Genomic DNA, 20940 nt, shown 5'->3' on the forward strand with positions numbered 1-20940 from the left:
TTGAGGGTTGATGGGGGGTGGGAGGGAGGGCAGGGTGGGTGATGGGTATTGAGGAGGGCACCTTTTGGGATGAGCACTGGGTGTTGTATGGAAACCAATTTGACAGTAAATTTCATATATTAAAAAATAAATTTAAAAAAAAGGAAAAACTACCATTTATGGAGGATCTACTATGCACATGTCACTTGCATACTGTCGCTCAACACTCAGAACAATCCTATGAGGCAAGCATCATCATTCTTGTTGTACAGGTGCACAATTGAGACTGAAAGAAGGTAAACAGCTTCACTCTAGATCAGCAGGTGGAGGGCAGAAATGAGATTGCAGCCCAGGCAGCAGGCTCTCAAGTCTGTGGCCTCCCCATCAAATCACACTTTCTTCATAAATGAATAGTCCCTGCCTTTTCCATAGTCTCTGAGTAGGTGATTCCCAAGAAAAATACTGTCTGAGTGTCAGAGCCAGTGAAGTTGAATTCAGTTTTCACCCTTCACCAATATATTTCCCGTTTTAGAAAACCGAGGTTCATAAAGCTTACATGACTGTGAAAACTCATCCAGTTGGTTGGTCACAAATCCAGAACTAGAATGGAATCACTTGAGGGCTCAGTTGCTTAAACATCTGACTCTTGATCTCAGCTCAGGTCTTCATCTCAGGGTTGTGAGCTCAAACCCCATGTTGTGCTCCACACTGGGTGTGAAGCCTACTAATAAAAATAAAAATGAAAATGAAAATAAAAATAAAAATAAAAATAAAAATAGAATGGAGTCATTTGATGCCTAAACTTTTTTTGCCTTTCATAAGACATGTTGTTAATGCAGACACAATCTCCCCGCTAAATCACTGATGTAAGCTGTGTCATCATTTGGCCAGACTCTTGAATGGAAATATTTATTTTGTGTATAATCTTTGCACAACCGTTTCCCTATTCTTCTCTTTGTGACAATGTAGATGTGGATTAGGAGTCATCCAGAGCCCCGGACACAAACTAAAGCCAAATATGGGGTTGGATTTCAAATGTACTAAATTTTAATATTTAGTACTAATTGCACTAAATTAAATGTACTAAATTGTCCTAATATTAGTATAAACAGTGTATAAAAGATGTGCAGACAATTTTGGAGTGGGATTATAAGGCTGGAAATTCAGAATTGTAAGACAAAAAAAAAGTTTTTAGAATATGAGTAGGTTGAGAAACTGCAAGGTTTTAGAAGGCAATAATAAGAGAGATTTAGTGAGACCATAAAAGGCAAGAAAGGAGAAACAGCTCAGAGCCTCTGATCTAGGACTGTGTGTGCCTCAAAAGAGAAGTGTGCACAGAAATTCAGTAAGCAGACTATTCAACAGGATATTTAATCCAGTCTTGGGAAGACCATGGAATACCTGCTGCTTTAAACTAGAGAAAGAAGCTTACTCTAAACAGAAGGAATTTTGACTCCTCTGAAAAATTATTAAAGAAACACTTAGTATGTAATTAGGGCAAATGTGTGACTCCATGTGTGTCAGGATGTGGAGGAGGGGAGTGGGGCTGCTCACGGGCAGATAGGAAGATGGGTGTAGCAATGATTTAGAAAAAGTCTAATGTAATTGTGAACTTGTGAAAAGGTGAATTCACCAGCATGTATATATGTACCTTATCAGCATTGCTGAGATTCATTTTAGGGCCCAGAAATTATTTATGTCATTTAAATTATTTATTCTGAAGGTAAATCAAGATGACAGGTGAAGTCACTAAGTCAGTCAACAAATACTTATTGAGTGCCTGTGATTTACCATTCACAGTAGGAGTTTTCTCAGGCAAGGAACAGACCACAACCTTTGAGAATTCTGATCTAGTTGGGGGTTGTCAAAATGAGCTCAGTGAGCAGTGATACAGTGCAATACTCTGCATTTCTGCTGACTTTAGTGACATATGGTGAATGCCGTGGCTTTGGTTGTGTTGGTCATATATTTTTTTTAATAAACACGCATTATGTGTCAAAACCAAATTGGATCCAGACCATAACAAGACATTGCTTTTCATCATTAATCCATAAATTAAGCCTTATATGGGGATTCCAAAACTGTATTTTACTGAAAAGTGTGAACTGGAAACATACAATTTACTAATACTATGCCTTATCTAGTTTACCTCATTACCAAAGTACATCTCTTTAGCAGACTGATTCAGTGTTTCCTCCTTTGATAAGCACTAATTCCCATAAAAGTATAACAGAGTGCTAACAAAGAAGAAGAGGACTCTCTCGAATTATTTAAGGCCTATCCCCAGACCTATTCAGGTGCAGTCTAAGGTGATCTGAAATGCTCATGTTAAATTGTTTCTTACTAGGACCCCCTGGCCTACCTCCATAACAGATATGAAGTTTTCTTTAAACAGTCATTTTTTCTGTATTTTCTACTGGTGACAACGATAATAATAGTTTACATTTTTCTAGTGTTTTATGCTAAAAATTATGTTTTGATTAGAATTTTAGAGTTTCTCAATTAATAAATCACCCATTTATTGAGTATTGCTTGGGGTAAATTTACTCATATAACTATCTGATGTCATCTATTATTTATAGACTTTTCATAGTTTCAGTTTTAGTAATAACTTACCTCTGTGTTTTAGGAAGACTTTATATATCTCCCATATACTGACCATAGCCTTAGAAATAAAAGGTGTAGAGATGCCTGACTGGCTTAGTCAGTAAGACCATGTGACTCTTCATCACAGGGTTGCAAATTCAAGCACCACGTTGAGTGTACAGATTACTTAAAAATAAAATCTTAAAAAAAAAGACAGAAAAGTTATAGTTTAAGCATTGAGGCTAAATTTCTAAAAGCCACTACTTTTCACAATGAGCTGGCATGTCAAAGCAGGTGGGTGGATACATGTACCTGCTCAATACAAGGAATGTCTGTGGTCAGGCTGCATCGAGAAACCCTGACCTGAACAGCCTGTGAGGAGGAAAAAGGAAAGAGAAATCACTTGCCCAGCTTCCTCCCTTCTCATTTTCCTTTTGTCAAAATTTTCCACATGAGAATTAACTACTCTTTATTTCTGGATTTCATGACCTTCATTTGTCCCCCAAAGACATCTCAAGTTAGGTCACATCACATCAAATTTATTTAGCCACTATAATCTTTGGCCTAGATTATTGTTCTTGCTCCCACTCTGGGTCCTAACAATTTGTTCTTCATGGTGTTGCTGGAACGATCTGTCAAAAATGCAAATGACATACTATCAGTCCTCCACTTAAAACCAAACACTATTTGATCTGACCCCTGCCTACATCTCCAATTTCATCTCATGACACTCTTCCCCCAGATTTCTTTCAATCTGATGCACCTTAGTGGAATTTATTTTATTGATTGTGTTCAGAACTTATGCTCCCTGAATTTGGGGTACGTGTGTTTTTCATCATTTTGGAAAGACTCCAACATTATCTGTTCAAATATTATTTGTTCCTCAGTCTGTTTTCTCATTATCTAACTGCAGTGGGACACCAAATTAAGACAATCTATTTGTGCTGCATTTAATGTCTATTGCTTAATTTCTATTTGTGCAGCAGTCTGGCTAATTCTCCCTTCAGACACATCTAATTCGCTACCAAACTCATCCATTGAGTTTTGAGTGACTATTTCTTTAACTCTAATACATAATTTTGACCCTTTTCAAATCTTCTGCTCTTCCTTTTTAAAGTCCTATTCTTTTCTCATGTTGTGAATCCTTTTTTTTTAATAGTTGTAATAATTTTAAGCTTACTTATTTCTTTTCTACTTTTCAGCTTTTTCTACTACTTAACATTCTTAAGTCAGCTCTCACTCTCTTGGCTTATTTCTTTGTATGTTTTATAATTTTAGATTCTAAGCTTATTTTTAATGGCTTCTTTTCTGTAGAAACACTTGGTTGAAGGTGTGTCCTTTTGCTATTTCTAGGCTCCCCAGGGATGTCACAATTTGGGGTTACTTTTTCATCTTGGAGTTTAGCAAACTTTGCATATATTCTTAATTTCAACTCTAAGTGTTCAAATTCATGTGAAAGGAAGCCACTGGTTACAATTTACAGGGCACGTTTTTTCTTCTTCACTTAGAGCCCAGGCCAAGACATCAATTAATTCATTTAATAAACATTTAGTATGTTTCTGGTATATGCCAGCATTGTGTTAAGGACTATGAATATAGCAGTAAATTAAAACACAAAGCCACTGCTCCCATGAAAGTTAGATTTTGGTAGAATGTCTTTGTGTTGCTGGTGGGAAAATCTTTCTAGTCTCCTAGCCAAAATCCATTTAAAATTAAACATGTAATATTATATTTATTATTTCTATGTGTTTGGTGGCAGAGAATTATAATATCTGGTCTCCCACATTGCACAAAGTATTTCCCCTGATCACTAATGCCCCAGTCGAAAGTCTCCTTTCTTTTCCTGAACATGCCAAACTCACTTACGCCACAAGTGGAAATTTATTTCTACTCTCCCTGAAATCCCATTCCCAAGCCCTCACTTTGCGGCTTCTTCTTATCTTTCAGGCTGTGCTCAAATGCTACCTCTTCATAGAGACTTTCCTGGACCACCTTGAACAGTCTTTATCTCATTCACAAATTACCTTGTTTTATTTATAACTTTATTGTTATTTGAAATTATTGCATTTGTGTATTTACTTTTCTTGTTTATCATACCTCTGTCCCACTAGAATTAAGCTCCATAAGGGCAGGAATCTTTTTTGCTATGTTTACCACTGATACTCTAGGGTCACACTGTCAGCTCCTTAATGCAGTCTTAGTGTCACAATTGGTAGAATGACCAAATATTAGGCCATAATTTTGCCTGCTTGCCAATAAATACTGTTTAAGAAAGTGTGTGTGTGTGTGTGTGTGTGTGTGTGTGATAGAATTTGGTGTAAGATGTGATACAAAAAGAAAACACAACATCACCAATGATAGCTTCTAACCAAAACTTTAGATTTGAATTCTAGATTATAGACTTGCAGGGATGAAAGCACAAAATAAATGACACCAGAAAGAGGATGTAAGACAAAATTTGGAAGGTGGGAGCACTCCACAGGATAAGTTGTCCAGCTTCTTCAGCAAGTAAGAACTTGGTAAATCCTATAGTAAGTATCGTTTGTGAGGTACTGACGCTTGACCTTTAGCTAGTACACATCTAGTCACTGGTTCTTAGCATTCTTCTTATTTTATGCAGATAATAAGTAAACTGAATCTTGTCCCTAGAATATGTGCATCTGCCTCCAGTAAACCTTTAATGCTTGTGTTTGGAGCACGTAAAGTAGAGATAAGGTGGCTGTACCCAATTTTATACTAGTTGTAATAGCTGTTCTTTGCCTGTTTGCTAATAAATTTTGTTTAATAAAATTTGAGTGTGTGTGTACGTGTGTGTGTGTGTGTGTGTGTGTGTGTGTGTGTGTGTGTGATAGAGTTTGGCATAGGACCTGTTTTCATTATAAACCTCCCCACCCCTAGTTATTAGTAGCATAGAATCTAGGAGAATGAACCTCATGGTTTTAGATGATTAAATTTCCCTTATGTTATATTTTTAAAGTCACTTAAAATATTAGAAAAAACAGGGGCTCCTTGTGGCTCAGTTGGTTGTGTGTCCAACTCTTGATTGCAACTCAAGTCATGATCCCAGGATCATGGGATCGAGCCCCATGTTGGGCTCTGTGCTGAACATGGAGCCTGCTTAAGATTCTTTCTCTCTCCCTCTGCCCCTCACCCCTGCTTATACACCCTGTCTCATTCTCTCTCTAAAAAAAGTGTTACAATAAACAGACAAAATGGAGTACACCCAACTCTACCAGTGAATACGTATAACTTTCATAATAGTTATAACATCTCAAGAAGATGGAGTAAGTTGCTCATCTATAGTTGTAACATAATTATACACATAATTGTGAATGTATACATGTATACGTAATATAATTATATATTTATAATTAATATATTAAATCCAAATCAATAATTTTTTTATTAGTCAATAAAAGTCTTCTCTTAAATATAATTGCTGAGTTACTCAATCTTGTTTCACATTAAAATATAACTTTTAATTTTAGGAATTCCTTTCTTTGGGATGATTTATTCCCCAGAGTAGTCACCAAGGTCTCTTTTTCTCCCTCTAGCAATGTAGGGGAAAGCACGGTTTTAACTGTAAACAGAAGGGAGAAGAAAATGGTTACCAGTCTGGTAACTTCTCTTTCTCTTTAACTAGTGACTTAGAACGTGTACTCCACACAAGACACAGACTTAAATATGAACTCAAAAGAAAGAAAATTAAATATTATCTGAAATTCCATCTGACTTGAGTCCTGGGCAGAAGCAGTGCTGGATATTAAGACAATTATGAAAGCTCAAGATAGAATAGAAATGAATAAAAGTTGGTGGCTCACATATCTAATTATGTCAAATCTGTGATTAAAAAAAAAAAAAAAGCTCCTATCAGTAAAGCACATTCCAAAGCTCTCCTCCATTTGTCAGTTTAAGTGCTCCGAATAAAAGAGGAATATATCTCTACTGTGGCTTCAGGACCCCTAGAAAATTATGGCTTCTAGTTGGCACTAAAAGTGCAATTTCTTGAACCAGGGTATTTATTTGTTTATTTATTTGTTTTTGGTGTGGAGTGGAGGTTAGGGTAAGTTGTTTTTTTTTTCCTCCAAAATAAAAGTCCCCACATACCTGATATATAAAATAGATATAAGAATAGAATGGGTCTCTAAAGTAAGCTAAACTTTTATTATTATTTTTTAATTGGTGGAAAAGATTACATCATGGCACAATCCTAGAAGAACATTCTCAGACCTCTATGGCTTTTGTTCAACACTGTTACACATTGAGTAAGTTCAATTTGGATGGTTTGAAGATATCGAATCTTTTAGCTCAGATTTAAGAACACCTGCTTGAGAAAAATTACAAGAGCTTTTAATATTTGCCACAGAAAGTTAATATCTTACCTTTTCTATTTATTACATTGTATTCAAAAGAATGAGAAAATTTATCATGTAAGTAGATAATTGAATAAGAGAGAGTCAAAACATAAATGGGGGAGGGTATTCGATGGCAAAGATGCTATGGAAATGTATTACTAACTAACATTTATTGAGCACTTACTATGTGCAAGGCACTCTGAGTGCTTCTCGTGGATCATCGCACTTAACCCTCACAAGAACCTAGTGAGAGGAGTACGACTCTTGTTTTCCAGAGAGGGATACTTAGGTCAGGAAGATTATGGCACTTCCCAACATTACAAATAGCAAGTGATAGAGTCAGAATTCAAAGCCAGGTATAAGATTCTAACCATTACGTTACACGCACACAATGTTATTGAAAAAACCACTTATCCTTTTAAGGAAATTACATTTTAATTGTTTTGGCCTAATCAACTTCTCATAATTAGGGCACCTCCCTTACCATCTGTGTGACAGTGGCAGATAGTCAATAGTGAAGAAATGCAGTTATTACTATGATTTTCAACAAATAAATAAGTCATGTCCTCACTGATTACATATTTCTCATCTGCGAAAGAAAAGAAAAACTTTGAAAATGCTGGAACTTTACTTTTAAAATCAAAACAGATACTATTACTAACAAAGATGAATTCTAATAGCCTATTTCTAAGCAACACTATTGACAGAGCAAAGGTCACCTTGATTGCTAAATGCCAGTCTATATTTGGCTGCTAACCCATGGTACACAAGATTATGGCACAGAAAACAATTGTCCTTAAATAATAATGCAATCTCGATTCTCCATCACAGAAATCTCTTAAAGTTATATCTTAAAGTTCATACAAAGGTAAACATGTTTCATTCAAGATATGTGCTATGTTTTAAAAAGCTGTTTACTCAAATTTGAAGGCAGCAAAATATTTGAAATTTTGATTTCGAGCAGAAGTATCCGAATTTGTATAACATTTTCACTTATTTCTTGAAAATGTTTATCCAACAGAATAAAATCCAATGGCATGGTCCTCCTTTATGAGACAAGCAATTGTTCCTTGTACTTAGCTTCAACCTTTAATTTAGAAAACAAAAGTTGGAGTTGAAATATTGTAAGTTCATTAAACTATTAATGGATATGTTTATTCCCCAAACTCTACTACTGAATATTACTGTGATTTTTGTGTGATTATAAAATGAGACACTTTCATTATAGACAGTATTGGAAATATGAGAAGAGATAATAATATGATAGGGAAAGATAGGATTCAGTAGGCAGAAAGCGAGAGGTTAGGACTTCAAGGTTCCTGGGTAGGGAAACACGCGTAGTTTAAAACATTTTTTCTGGGAAGGTCTGACCTCCGGCAAACTCCCTCAGGCATAAAGTTCCTCTTGAAAATGTGACAGTCATCACCTACGTCCCCTCCAATTTCCCTCAGGAATTTGACAAACAAGAGACCTGACTAAAAATAAGTAGACCATAAAAGGTATGACCCACAAGGAAAGGTATGGCCATAGACCACGCCTCAAAAAGGGAAACGAGCCAATCAAAAAGGAATGACTAGGCATTTAGTGTCACCTACCCAATAAGGGTAGAACCTGAGAAGAAACAAGGGAGAAAGAAGTGTGTGTGTGTGTGTGTGTGTGTGTGTGTGTGTGTGTCCAAAACCTTATAAAACAAAGTCCCTTGCCTATAGTTGCAGGCATTCACTTTCAAAAGCCCCTCTCCTTTCCCTAAAGAGAGCTTTCATAATATTCTTCCTTTCTAATCTTATACTCTAATAAACTTTGCCTGCAGCTCATTTTATTGTGAGCCCATCTCTCTTATTTTTCGAAGCGGCAAAACAATGAACCCCAGGTATTGAGGTAAAGAATCCTGCAATAATAACATTAAAATTATCTATAATTCCAAAACCTAGCAAGAATACTGTTGTTGTTGTTGTTTTTTTACAGATAGTATATCCTTGTGATGGTTTCTCTAATTTTATGTCTCTCTATATACATTTCTATACAAATATGAGACCATACTTTGCAGATTTTTGTAACTATCTCAATTAAGAATATGTAATGGGCATATCTCTGTATCAGATATTAATGTGTATAATTTCTATAACTAGTTGTCTCAAGTTAGAATTTAAATATTCCCATTTTTTCCTTCATTATAAATAATACGACGTTAAATATCCCTGCACATAAACCTTTGTGTGCATGCTCTTCTTTCACCTTTCCATAGACTAATCTTTCTGAAAATTAAAATGTGGCTTGAGAAACACTAATCTGTTAACCCAGCGATATTTTATAAAATGCTCATAGTTATAAAGCATCCTTCCTCTCGGCATTTTGAGCAGTTTTGTATACATTAAAATTTACTTCCTGCTGTTTGATGGGTCAGTTTTTAAAAATGACAGACATGAAAGAAACGGGCAGAAAAGAGTTTGAGTGAGAAGACAGAGAAACAAAAACATGGGAAAAATCTTTTTGCACATTATTCTTTCACTCTTGCTATTTCCTTGCCCCTTCCTTGTCTATCTGAATAAACCTTATTCAACCTTCTAAATTTATACTCAGCTGTAAGATCGCCTCCCTAGGGAGCTTTCCATCATCTCCTCAGGTGTTTGTAGTGGTTCTATGTGTGTACTCTCAGTCACTTTTTACAGAGCCTGGTTCTTTCCTTCACGTATATGTGTTTGACATCAGTGTGACAATGTTTTGTAGCTCTGACTTGTCCTCTAGAAGGGACTCAAAGGCAACGTCTGTTCATCTTTATCTCTGGTGACTAAAAGAGAACTAGCATATAAAAAGGATTCTCAGAATGTCTACAGAAAGAATGAGGAAGTGAATGGCAAAGTCTACCGTTTTCAAAAAGAGGTTATATTTACTGCTCTGATAATTAGGGACAAGGGGAAAAGGGTTAGGAGAATTTATTGCCGGGACTCCTGGAATGTTTTTGTTTTGTTTTTTTGTGGTTTTGTTTGTTTGTTTGTTTGTTTTTTTGCCTGAAGAGAAAGAACTGTCAAGACGAAGAAGGAGGGGGAGGAGGAAGAAGAAAAAGAAGAAGTTCTATCTATGTCCATAGTCATAAAAGCAGACTGCGATGGCTCTCACCGTGTCCCGGGAATTGATACACAATCTGCTGAACTAAATAGACAATACAAACTTCAACAATACAAACACAAATCATCATAGAACATTTTTGAAGGTTTTAAACCTAGGTAAAAACTTGTCGATCTGGTTCCTTTGAACAAATTTGTTTCCTCCTTTTCCTTTCAGAAACAAAACAAAGACCAGAAAATATTAGCAGCCTAGAGCTACCACATATTTGGCTTTGTGTGCCTGCCAAACTCAAGCTTTAGAATGTTCCCTTGATTGTAGAAAACAATGCATCGTATGGAAGTATAGACACTAGTATTAAGAGACTCGTCAATGCTTTCTTGTGGAAATACATGTTTGATGGGTTTGTGTTTGTAGAGGAGATATATTAATAAAGCTTTATTAATTAAATTTATAATTTCTAATTAAATAGTTTACATTTATAATTAAAGCTTTATTAATGCTAGTATACCTTTCCCTAATACTTTTTAAAGATTTTGTTCTTTGTTCTTATAGATGATTTATCAGATTTTATCAGAAACAAAGGGTCAGTTCATATTGTCCCTTCAGTCACCAAAATATCTCTCCATACTTGCCATGGAAGTTCTAGAAAAGTATGACTTGAAATCAGTATATTTTCTTCTCAGAAATTAGTAATGTTTCCTCTCAGAATGTTAAGCTGAAGGGACACTGGGGATTCAATGGAGGAAACAAGCCTCCCTTTCTCTTCTTCAAATCCAAAACACACACATCCTAGAGAGATAAAAATCTCTTGAAAATACACAGATACATCATGCAATCTTAAAATGCTATAAACAGAGAAGGCATGAAAGGGGAAGATTTAAATACAGGATGATTTTTTTTACACCGTGTTATCCCATCTTTTGCTTTATGTTTAATTCATGTCTGTACTTTTTGAATTTGTTATGGGGAATATCTACTACATTTGTAATAAAAACAAAGACCCAAGGATATAAAAATAAAATAAAATACAACTAATAAACTGGAAGAAAATTAATCACAAATGTGAAAATGAAATAAGATCTTTAATAATATCTTAATGGAAAGAATTCAAGCAAATTGACAAGGACACCAACACCTTGGTAATAAAATCTGGGCAAAGGTCACAAACACACAGAATTCACAGAAAAGGAAATGCAAATATGCAAATGGTCATTCTGATACAACTATGCTCCTTTTATCTTCCCAAGGGACAACAGAGTAATTTTTCTAAAACAGAATCATATTTACTTCACTGATCAAAACATTTTTATCTCCATTTCCTTTGATATTAAGTACTTCCTACTTTTTTTTTTTTTAAGAGGAAGGAAGTTATACTATGACAAGTTGGGAGAATGTTAATTAGAAAGCAGGAGGATTAGACATCATTTTCAGAAGACTGAAGTGACTTAAGCCAGATTTTAGGGGCTCAAGGAGAAAATTGTGAGAAACAGCTGCAGGATAAAACATAGACCACACGTTCAAGAAGCCTGTCAATCAGCCTATCAACCGAAGATCATGAAATGGGACAATAGCTAGGAGGAGGAATGGTTATTAACCTATCCATGCTTCTAATAGATAGTATTGATCTTGTTTAAACCACTTGCCTTTCACTTAGACTGTTTTTCTGTTTTTTTGGAGAGGGCATCAGTGTAATTCACACCCATGGAAAATTTTAAAAATATAGACAAGAGTAAGGAAACAGGAAAAAAAGACACCACTTAGGATCCCACCACCCAGAAACAATAGTGATATTTTAGAGAACTCTCACCTCATACCTATATTTTTTTATATGTATGAGATGTCATTTTTCTCTAGAAAACCTCAACAAATTCAAGAAGATCGAAATCATACCATGCACCTTTTCTGGCTACAGCACTGTGAAACTAGAAGTCAACTACAAGAAAAAAATCCAGAAAGACCACAAATACATGGAGGTTAAATAACATGCTACTAAACAATGAATGGATCAACTAGGAAATAAAGGAAGAAATAACAAAGTACATGGAAACAAAGTAAAATAAAAACACAACAGACAAAAACATTTGGGATGCAGCAAACGAAAACCAAAACCAAAACCAAAAACAGTTCTAAGAGGGAAATTTATAACAGCACAGCCCTATCTCAAGAAGCAAGAAAAATATCATATAAACAACTTAATCTTACACCTCAAGTAGCTAGAAAAGGAAGAAAAAACAAAAACCTAAAATCAGCAAAAGGAAGAAAATAATAAATATTAGAGCAGAAATAAATGATACAGAAACAAAACAAAACAAAACAAAACAAAACAAAACAATAGAACAAATCAGTGAAACCAGGATCTGGTCCTTGGTAAAAAATCAGTAAAATTGATTTTATCAATTTATCAAGAAGAAAAGAGAAACAACCCAAACAAATAAAATCCCAAATGAGAGAGGAGAAATAAAACCAACATTACAGATATACAAACAATTGTAAGAGAATATAATAAAAAACTATATGCCAACAAATTGGACAATCTAGAAGAAAAGAATAAATTCCTAGAAATATATAACATACCAAAACTGAAATAGTAAGAAATAGAAAATTTGAACAGACTGATTACCAGCAAGGAAATTGAACTAGTAATCAAAAAACTCCCAACAAACAAGAGTCCAGGACCAGACGATTTCACAGGCAAATTCTACCAAACATTTAAAGAAGAGTTAATACCTATTCTTCTGAAACTATCCCAAGAAATAGAAAAGGAAGGAAAATTTCCAAATTCATTCTGTGAGGCCAGTATTATCCTGATACCAAAACTGGATGAAGACGCCACTGAAAAAAGAACTGTAGGCCAATATCCCTAATGAACATAGATTCAAAAATCCTCAATAAAATACTAGCAAACTGAATTTAACAATACATTTAAAAAATTACTCACCACGGTCGAGTGGAATTTATTCCAGGGCAGCAAGTGTGGTTCAATACCTGCAAATCAGTCAATGTGATATATCACGTTAATAAAAGAAAGGATAAGAACCATATGATCATTTAAGTAGATGCAGAAAAAGCATTTGACAAAGTACAACATCCATCCATGATAAAAATCCTCAACAAAGTAGATTTAGAGGGAACATACCTCAACATAATAAATTCCTCAATGGGGAAAAACTGAGACATTTCCCCCTAAGATCAGGAGACAAGGATGTCCACTTTTACCACTCTTATTCAACATGGTACTGGAAGCCCTAGTCACAGCAATCAGACAACAAAAAGAAAGAAAAGGCATACAAATCCATAAGGAAGGGAACCTGGGTGGCTCAGTCAGTTGAGCTTCCAACTCTTGATCTCAGTTCAGGTCTTAATGCCACAGTCGTGAGTTTAAGCCCCACATGTGTTCTGCATTGGGCATGAAGGCTACTTAAAAACAAAAACGAAGACAAATTGGTAAGGAAGAGGTAAAACTTTCACTATTTGCAGAAGACATGATACTAAATACAGAAAACCCAAAAGACTCTACCAGAAAGCTTCAAGGACTAATAAAGGAATTCAGTAAGTCACAGGATACAAAATCAACATACAGAAATCTGTTGCATTTCTATGCATCAATAATGAAGTCACAGAAAGAGAAATTAAGAAAACAATCCCATTTACAGTTGCACCAAAAATAATAAGCTCCTAGGAATAAACCTAATCAAAGAGGTGAAAAAAACTATGCTTCGAAAACTATAAAACACTCATGAAAGGAATTGAAGAAGACACAAAGAAATGGACAAACATTCCATGCTCATGGATTGGAATTACAGATATTGTTAAAATGGCTATACTGCCCAAAGCAATCAACACATTTATTGCAATCCCTATCAAAATACCAACAGCATTTTTTCACAGAAGTAGAACAACAAATTCTAAACTTTGTATGGAACCACAAAAGACCCCAAATAACCAAAGCAATCTTGAGAAATAAAAGCAAAGCTGGAGGCATTATGATCGCAGACTTTGAATTATATTACAAAGCTGTAATAATCAAAACAGCATGATACTGGCACAAATATAGACACATAGCTCAGTAGAACAGAATAGAAAACCCAGAAATGATCCCACAGCTATATAGTCAATTAATTTTCAACAGAGCAGGAAAGAATATCCAATGGAAAAAAGGCAATCTCTTCAACAAATTGTGTTGGGAAAACTGGACAGGAATAGGCAAAAGAAAAACCAGACCACATAAAAAAATAAATAAATAATTGATTAAAGACCTAAATGTGAGACCTGAAACCTTAAAAGTCCTAGAAAAGAGCACAGGCAGAAATGTCTCTGATATCGGCTAGCAACTTTTTTCTAGATATGTCTCCTGAGGCAAGGGAAACAAAAACAAAAATAAACTATTGAGACTGTAGCAAAATAAAAAGTTGTATAGCAAAAACAAAACAAAACAAAAACAAAAAAAATCAACAAAACTAATGGAATGGGAGAAGATGTTTGCAAATGACATATTCAATAAAGGGCTAGTAGTCAAAATTTATAAAGAACTTATAAAACTCATCACCCAAAAAACAAATAATCCAATTAAAAATGGACAGAAGACACGAATGGACATTTCTGCAAAGAAGACATCCTAATGGCCAAAAAACATGTGAAAAGATATTCATCATCATTGACATTCAGGGAAATGCAAATCAAAATTGCAATGCTGTATCACCTCCCGCATCTGTCAGAATGGCTAAAATAAAAAATACAAAAAACAACAGGTGTTGGCAAGGATATGGAGAAAAAGGAACCCAAATGCGCTGTTGGAGGGAATGCAAACCGGTTCAGCCATTATGGAAGACAGTATGGAGGTTACTCAAAAAAGTTAAAAAATGGAACTACCCTATGATCCAACAATCACACTACTAGGTATTTACTTAAAGAATACAAAAACACTAATTCAAAGAGATACATACATCCTTATGTTTATAGCAGCATTATTTACAATAGCCAAATATGAAAGCAGTCCATGTATCCATCAATTGATGAATGGATAAAGAAGATGTGAGATATATGTAATGGAATATTACTCATCCATAAAAAAGAACAAAGTCTTGCTATTTGCAATGACATGGATGGATCTAGAGAGCATAATGCTAAGCAAAATAAATCAGAGAAAGGTAAGTACCACATGATTTCACTCATATGTGGAATTTAAGAAAAAAAACAAATGAGCAAAGGGAAAAAAAGAGAGACAGACAAACCAAGAAACAGACTCTTAACTATGGAGAACAAATTGATGGTTACTAGAGGGGAAGTGGGGGGGGGGGGGAATGGGTGAAACAGGTGATGGGGATTAAGGAGTGCACTTGTTACATTGAGTGCCAGGTGATGTCTGGAAGTGTTGAATAGCTATATTGTATACCCGAAACTAATATAACAGTGTATGTTAACTAACTAGAATTAAAATAAAAAACCTTAAAAACCTTAAAAAAATGTAAGGGTAATTACTATAAGAATATCATTGAATATATATATATATATATATATATATATATATATATATATATATATATTTGAGCCAATAAAGGGGAAAAGATTTAAAAGCTTTGATAATATAGCAGAAGGCAAGGGAAATTTTTTTAATGAAACAAAGAATAAATATACTAAAGAGAAGAATAAAATAAATGGATAAAATTCCAAATATTTCAGTACTCAAAGGGTATTAAAATAGAAATTTGTTTATTAAGGATGGAGATTATTACCTAGTTACTAGAAAAAAAAATTGCTACAAGCTCCCTAGAAGATACATACTTGAGGGAAAAAAACAAAAACAAAGGATGGTTGATTATAGAGGAATGGAAAATATATAATCAGCCAAATTCTAATCAAAAGAAAGGTGATGGACCTCTGTTTTTTGGCATTATTTTTAGTTTAGATAACCCGCAAAAAGTTCTGATACAAAATATCTGAAAATCCTAGACAAAGTGCTATAAACATCATTTAAAATATATAGCTCAGGTTACAAGAAAATAAGAGAAATACTCAGGAGCTTAAAAAAAAAAAGAATAAGAAATAAAAAGCTACATGGTAAAATATATGTCTGTCCCTGGACAAGTCTCCAATCTCCGTAACCAATAACCAAAGAACTTGGGTTTTAGTCAAGTAAACGGGTTAAATTCTGTAAAGAAGGAGAGCTGGCATGCAGATTTGAAGCCCAGTCGTCCACCCCACCATCTTACACAGAGCTAAGAAACTAGAAGAGCCACACCCATGGGCACAGGGAGACACCAAAAGCCTGATCTGTGTTGGCCTGGACTCTGAGCTGGAGTTTCAAAGTCTCTTTCGAGAAACTGAAATCCCAGCCTCCCCTTAAGCAAAGCTGGGGTTAAAATGTGCTGCCAAACCGAGAAATTAATTTAAACCAGGGGTGCCTGGGTGGTTCAGTCAGTTGAGTGCCTGCCTCAGCTCAGGTCATGATCTTGCATTCATGAGTTCGAGCCCCGTGTCAGGCTCTGTGCTGACAGCTCAGAGCCTGGAGCCTGCTTCGGATTCTGTGTCTCCCTCTTTCTCTCTCTGCTCCTCCCCCACTTGCACTCACTGTCTGTCTCTTGCTCTCTCTCTCTGTGTGTCTCTGTCTCTCAAAAATAAAATAAACATTAAAACAAACAAACATAAACTGGATCCAGGTGGCAATACCCTCAAATGGCCAAACAGGAGCAAATGTAAGACATCTCTGGGAGTTCATGATACCAGTACTCTCCACACAAGACTGCCACAGAGATGCCCTAATTAAAATGAGGTCCGTCTTTTCATTGCTTTCCAGTTCAAGTCTCTTTAGTAGCCAGAACCCAGCAATCCCTCAACCCCACCACGATCTCTGATCCATTGATCCTATCAGCTTTTATCACAATCCTTCATCCCTTGGTTATTCCAGTCACTCCTCTTCTTACCCAGCTTGAGTCCTATGGGCAGGCATTGCAATTACGTGTATACTGTAGACTCCACGGTTTCCTTCTACCTTTATGGTATTTGCTGGGCAGAACAGTGACCCTATTAGATCCACTTGTCTTCTCTACATCTGCACACTGCAGCTGAACATGGCTGAGAACAACACTGAAACACTGACTGGTCTCACTTTAAGTTCATGATCTAGAACCTGAAGTGGCCCTTAGTACTGCCAAGGAATCAAACTACACATCCTCGCCCATTCTCCATTCTTTCTCTCTCCTACACTAATGTAGGAGTGTAGGAGACCTTCTCTCTTCTAAAACCCTTCTTTCCTCTCCTCTCAGAAGATGACCTTGCTTCCTATTTCTCTGAAAGAGTTGAAGCAGTCAGAGAAACATTTCCACAAACTTTCATCATCATATCTATTCACACTTGCCACATTAGCAGCCTGCCTTCTTCTCTATGCAGAAGAAAGTTCTGTGCCTTGATCCCAGACAAACCCTTTGAATTATGCACTAGACACCATCTCCTTCTGATTAGCTGAAGGCATCACTTCAGTAATCTTTCCTTTCCTCTCCTACACATTAATTTTTCTCTCTTCAGAGCCAGTTTGAGTAGCAAATATGCTGCTATCACTCCCATCTGAAAACACACATGCATACACACATGAAAAGATCTCTTGACCCCACTTACCCCCTCCAGATCCTGACCCATTATTCTGAACTTTTGCAATTAAACTCCTAGAAAAAGTTGCCTACACTCACTGACTCCAATTCCCCTCTCAATCAGGCTTTCGCTCCATCTTTTCCACCCTTACAACTCTTGTGGTTACTTGTGATCTCCCTATAACTAAATCCAAGAGTCAATTTTCAATTCTTATCCTACATTTCATAACTACAACATTTGATGTGGCCATTCTCACCTCCTGGAAACATTGTCCACTTGACTCCAGGATTTCACTGCCTCTTGATTCCTCTCTTATCTTGTACCGCATGCTCTCTCTCTCTCTCTCTTTCTCAAAATGAATACCTAAACTTAAACTTTTTAAGGAGTAGAAAAAGAAAAAAAATTACCTTGGTTACAAAAGCTGTCTGGTTACAAAAAACTATCCAAAGACATTTCCAGAGAAAAAGATGATACAGCAATCTCAGTTACAAATGTAAATGCAAAATTCCTAAACTATTAGGAAATAAATGTCACTGGTTTTAACTAATACATGATAATACATCATGGCCAAGCAGAGATTTCTGAGGGATGAAATGATATCTAAACATCAGCGTTTATCCATATATCCCACCTCAATGATACATGAAAAGGAGAAAAGACAAAACAATCATTTTAATAAATGTAGGAAGATTATTTGTTGGACTAAATTGGATACTCGCTTATGTTAAACTAGAACTGGGAGAGAACTTCTTTCATTTGCTAAAAAGGTGTTTACCAAGAAACCACAAACACTGTGATTAATGGTGAAACTTTATAAGCATTTTTTAAAAACCAAAATGACAGAAAAATTATCCAAAACTCAGAAATAGGCAAAAGAGAATAGTAGATGTTCTTCCAGTGCAGTACTGGGTTCATACCTTTGGTTGATTTTTCTATTGGCTGTGCTATTCTACTGTGCTATTTTATAGTCATGTAGATACACAGATTAATTTGTAGATATTTGTCAAGTACAGATGAAAGTAATTTCTATGTAGCAAAAATTATAACCCCAAAGTATGGTTTATTGCTCTGTAGGAAGTTAACTAGTTTTAGATCTAACCCAGCATTCTTATCCTAAAATTCCTTTATTAAATTTTCCATAAGTAACTTAACTCTAAATATATTCTTTAATTTTAATATACTCCTCATTCATTAATGAGTTGGATAAAATCCTTGGCATGTATCCATTTTACATTTGCATGAGAGCCAGATTTACTCTTGTGACAAGTGCACTTTAACAAAAACAAGTCAAGGATAGCTGTTATCACTGCTTCTATTCACCATATATTAGAAGATGTAAATAAATAACTAGGAAAATAAATAATATGTCTAAGTGTCAGGACAAAAGAGCAAAAAAATTGTGATTTTCAGGTGGTATGGTTGTCTAAAAAATTTAAATTAACTTAATTTGCTGAATACAAAACTGATATAGAAAAAATTAATACTCTTATCATACATTTAGCAATAATGGTTATAAAAGGTAACTTGGAAAGACACAACTTACAAAAGCAACGACAACCAAATGGATATGATCAGCAAGTCACTGAAGTAATAGAAAATGTATTTATTATTAAATATATAAAAAGATGGTTATGTCAGTAGTAATCTGCACAACTATGTTGAAATGAAATGAAGAATCTTTTCACCTTCATCAGATTAGCAAAAATGTAAATATTCTAATAATTCCAAATGTTAACAGTGATGTGGATTCTTTACTCTTTTAGATTGTTGGTGGAAGTATTACTTTGGGAAGCAATTTTATAATCCATAAAAATTTGAAAATTTGCAGTCATTTTGGAGAGAAGAGAGTTTGGCAATATCCAGTACATTTGAAAATATACCTCCCCTGTATCTACCCAAGTTCTTATTTAGGCCTCTCATGAAAGAAGACCTCTCACAGGAGGCATTGTCAGATGTTTATTGAAGTATTACTGAATAGCGAAAACTAGAACCAATGCAAATATCCACCAACAGATGACTGCATGAATAAGAGGTTGTATCTTTCCATGACCAAAACCTACGCAGGAGTTAGGATGAATGAATACTGATAAACGTCAAGAACACACATGTTGCATGTCAAAACGAGGCTGTCAAATGTTAAATACAGTATAATTATTTTTGCATACATTTCTAAAACCATACAAAACAATACTATTTTAAAAATTTGGCCTGCCTATTTGGTAGATAATGATAATATTTGTTTCTCAATAAAAAGAGAGGAAATTGGAGATTATGGGGAATATGCAATATAAATTGTTTATTACAGGTGGCATATATGTGGATCTGGGTATTTTGGGTTTTTTTTATTTTAAAAAAGAATAAGTGAATGAAGGAAAACAGTGCATAATACGTTGATGTTAAGAAATCAGATAATGTAAGGTCTGTTGATAGCATAATTTCTTCTCATACTTTGAGCAAATATCTGAAGTGTCTAGACTTCCTTGGCATTAGACTGGGTAGGTATAGACAGGTATACAATATAGATCAAATTCTTGCTTGAAATTTAAAAAAGATACAGGCAAGTATAAATTGATAATCACACCACCACAAGAAAAGTGTCACTATAGACAGGTGTGTAGTATTTATGCAAGTATCTAAGAGGACCACTGTTGATTAGGATACCTTAGGGCGTAAGTAACAGAAACTTGCTTAAATAATTGCAGGGATGTATTAATTCAAGCAACTGGTAAGTTTAAAGAGAGATCAGGATAGGTTTGATTCAGCAGCTAAAAAACATCACCCAATGGTAAATTTCTCTTCTTCAATTCTGCAATCCCTGGGGGTCAGCTCAATTTCATTCTTCTGTTGGCTCTCCCTGTGGTGTCGAACGGTTACTAAACACTCAAAGTTTAATGTTTCCCTTGTTCATGAACAAGGAGACACAGAAACCTTTTTGTAAGAAATGAGGAAGTTTCTTTCTTTAGAAGCCTCCAGCAGATCTCTTTTTCTGAAGGCCTTTGTACTGCTGGACAAAGTGGAGGCTCTTTATTAAGATCTCTTCAACAGACACACTGCAGGATATCAAAAAGCCCAATCTTTATAAAGAACAAAATACTTTTTATAAATATTAGCAAATATATGATAATTTATTTACTTGTTTTCTAAATTTGCACCTTTTTTTCTGGAGGTATTGTCTTGAGTTCGCAGATGTAGCTTTTAAATATTTCTCATTTTGAAAGTTATAATCACAAATTATATATTTTGTTATTATATTACTTGGAAATTTATAGTTATATAGAAATTAAATATGTAAGCAAGAATATTTTTATCATAAATATAAAATCATAATCAAATGAAGGATGAGAGAATAAAGTACTAGGGGGATATATGG

The sequence above is a fragment of the Panthera leo genome, chromosome B1 (genome assembly GCF_018350215.1).
Source record: "Panthera leo isolate Ple1 chromosome B1, P.leo_Ple1_pat1.1, whole genome shotgun sequence".
NCBI lineage: Eukaryota > Metazoa > Chordata > Mammalia > Carnivora > Felidae > Panthera > Panthera leo.